This window comes from Gekko japonicus, unplaced genomic scaffold (assembly GCF_001447785.1).
Source record: "Gekko japonicus isolate JY-2015 unplaced genomic scaffold, Gekko_japonicus_V1.1 scaffold3778, whole genome shotgun sequence".
NCBI lineage: Eukaryota > Metazoa > Chordata > Lepidosauria > Squamata > Gekkonidae > Gekko > Gekko japonicus.
This window is the reverse complement of record NW_015173800.1, coordinates 44,346-47,738: the sequence shown is the minus strand read 5'-3', so window position 1 is coordinate 47,738 and position 3,393 is coordinate 44,346.

Sequence of the window (3,393 nt, the reverse complement as noted above, 5' to 3'; positions counted from 1 at the left end):
AGTCGCGCGCGTGCGCGTGTGTGTGTGTGGACGCCTCTTCGGCGCTCTCCCCCTCCCGCCTCAGGCGTCACTCGCCATTGGCCAGCCCCGCCTCACCCTGCCCAGCAACCGATTTCTGACTGGTTGCCTCGCTCGCGGGCACCGCTTCGTCTCGCTCGCCAATAGGGAAGCGGCCTCGGGCAAAAAAGGGGCGGCCCGTTCATGGGCGGAGATCCAATGAGATGCTGGCGCTCTACTTCTCTTCCCCCCCCCCCAATTTTTCTTTCTTGCGGCCAGAATGAGTCTTGGTGGAGAAGACGCAGGGTTCGTTTGAGGAATTGGACGGCTAGTCCTTGTTGGCGTACCTGGGGACTGTTACCTGGCAAGGCGTTAGATGAGGTTGCAACAAATTAAATCTCAGGGGAGGGTCCTCTGCCACGATTGTTTCCCCATGCAACTCTGCATACGCCCGCAGCTTTAGAACCCAATCCCCTGCAATTTCGCTCAACCTTACATTCCCACTGATTTTAGAGGGGCTCAGTTTCAGCCCTTGCATGCGCATAGGACTGCGCGCAACCCGGGCAGTTTCAGAGGCGGCCCTGCAATCTTGCAGGCGCCCGCCGTTTCTTGCAAAGTATGAGCAAGTCACCCTGCAGGTGTGGTGGCCGCTGCGCTGGCGTTTGCAAGCAGTGGGACACTTGGCGGCTTTAAAACACACACACACACAAACCCAGGTCGGATTTGTGCGCGTGCAGCTGCGCGCGTGCGGCCCCCAGGATGAAGTCTTGCCCCTCGCGACGCGGCTCGTTGAAAACGGGTTTGCGACAAAGCGTGACACGAAGGGGACATTAGTCACTCATGAGTCACTTCAGTCTTTACAAATGCACGCGGCTGGGCCCCTCCCCGTGTCCAGCCCGCCCCCGCCGAGGCATGAAGACTAGCCCAGAACCGGCAGCGACGCATGCTGCGCTTCTCCCATTGGGAACAGGGTTGCATGTCTGGGTACCGCCGTTCTCCAAGGCCGGTCCCTGCAGCCTCCGCTGGTGGCTCGGCCCTTGCAAATTTCCAACCGGAAGTCGGAGGGGAGAAAACTCTGCCAAGTTTGGAAGGGGCGTGCCTCAGCTGCCATTACGTGGGGGAATGAAGCGGGCGAACTTTTCCCTTTTTGCCGTATGCCGCCTGCATCGTTTCTGTTTCCCTTGGAGCTGCGGGGGGTTGGCGTGGAATGGCAACCCGAATTTAAAACCTATTTTTCCCCTCCAGTTGAAAAAAAGAGTGACTCCAACGACGCAAACTGCGAGCCTCGCATTTTTTACGCAATCTCTTCTTTGCAACACGGACTAAGGAAAGCTCTTGGGTTGTGCGCACGATTGTTAAACGTTAACCATTTTAGGCTCTTTTTGATTTTTAAAGCCATGTTTTACTTTGTAAACCGTCCCTCATGCAGCTTCTCTGGAGAGATGGACAACTAGATTTTCAGTCCAATCGCACATTAAGAGACCAACGGTAATTTAGGGGTATAACTTTGACGCTTCAAAATTCATACCAGGCAAATCTTACCATCTCTTTTTTTTTTTTGTTCATTGTTTTTATTATTTTTCAAAATAACTTTCACAAAGCAGTTTTCAAATATAGAAATACAATAACAAACATATGCCTTTCCAGTACATAGATCGAAAACAATCGATAAAACTGACCCACCTAATCCCACCCAAGGGTTTCATATGATACTCCAAGATCTATTTAACCTAAACATTGCAAGGAGTGAATGTTGCACTATTCAAAGACTACAAAAAAGATGTTACATTAAGATCCATTTGTGAAAGTGAGCGTTTGTAGGTAAAATATCATGCGCAGTAAGATAAGAAAAGATTGGAAACCATGTAGCTTCAAATTTGGAGTAGGAAGATTGTGAGGTTTGGGCTCTGTGTATCTTATCAGTGATCTTTGCCATCACAAAGTGTTCCCAGACTTTTTCATACCATGCCCTTAGCGTTGGGGGCGCTGTAGATTTCCAACATGAAGCAATAGTCAGTCGAGCCGTGGCCAGGAGTACCAAACTTGATAGGAGTCCACATAGTCATAACATATTCCAAACATCTTTGCAAAGACGCCCATTCTAGATATTTGGAAGATGGGTTTACTTCGACTTCTCCAGTTTGCCGGCTGTGTAAGTGGAACCTGATAGCAGCAATTTCAATAAACCACAAGGTTCATAGTGTTAGAACCTATGATTCGCTTCTTCTGTGGACTCCTCCTATCTAGTTATCAAGTTACACTGACTACATGGACTTTATGTCTTATCTTCAAAGGAGGAAACATTGTATCTTATGCCTTCTTATAGTTAAAGGTAAAGGTAAAGGTCTCCCTTGCTCGAAAGCCAGTCGAATCCGACTCTAGGGTTGCGGTGCTCATCTCCGTTTCAAAGCCAAAGAACCAGCGCTGTCCGAATACATTTCCGTGGTCATGTGGCCGGCATGACTAAACACCAAGACGCACGAAATGCTGTTACCTTCCCACCGAAGCGGTACCTATTTATCCACTTGCAATTTCTTGCTTTCGAACTGCTAGGCTGGCAGGAGCTGGAACTAGAGACGAGAGCTCACTCCGTCACGCGGAGCACTCGGGTCTCGAACTGCTGAACTACTGACCTTTCACAGCCTGCAGTTCAGCGTCTTAACCACTTGAGCCACCGCAGCTCCTTATATTATAGTTACAGTATGCATTAATGTTGTTGTTGTGACACCACCAACTTTATAATTGTTTAATATATTGTTTTTGGCGATCTCCGATGGTGTTTTCTACTAATGAAATACTCGCAGCTGCTTGGAACAGGCTGAACACCCACACAAAGCGGACTGAGACTGAATCAGGCCATGAGTCCCTCAAGGACAGCAGCAGCCCTCTGAGGTCTCGGGCGGAGGTCTTTCACATCACCTCCAACCTTATCATTTCACTGGAGATGCTGGGAATTGAACCTGGGACTTTTTGCATGCCAAGCAGAGGCTCTTCCACTGAGTCACCGCAAGTTCACATTTGAGTTCTTTCAGAACTCTTGGATGTATGCCATCTGGGCCTGGTGATTTATCAGTTTTTAAGCTGTCTATCAGTTTTAGGACCTCCTCTCTCATCACCTCAATCTGACTCAGGTCTTTCAACACCCCTCCTGAAATCAGCGGTTCTGGAGTGGGCAAGCACTTCTCATCTTCCACAGTGAAGACAGAGGCAAAAAATGCATTTAACTTCTCAGCCATTTCCCTATAATTGTTTTAAAAAAACAATTCTGTTTTTTATACCTGTTTTCAAGGTTAGGCATTTGGTAAATCTTTTTAAACCTCTCCAAGTGATTGCCAGAAGTGAGATGTGTCCTGGTCTTGTGTCTTACAGATAATCTTACAAATAGTCCTTTGCATT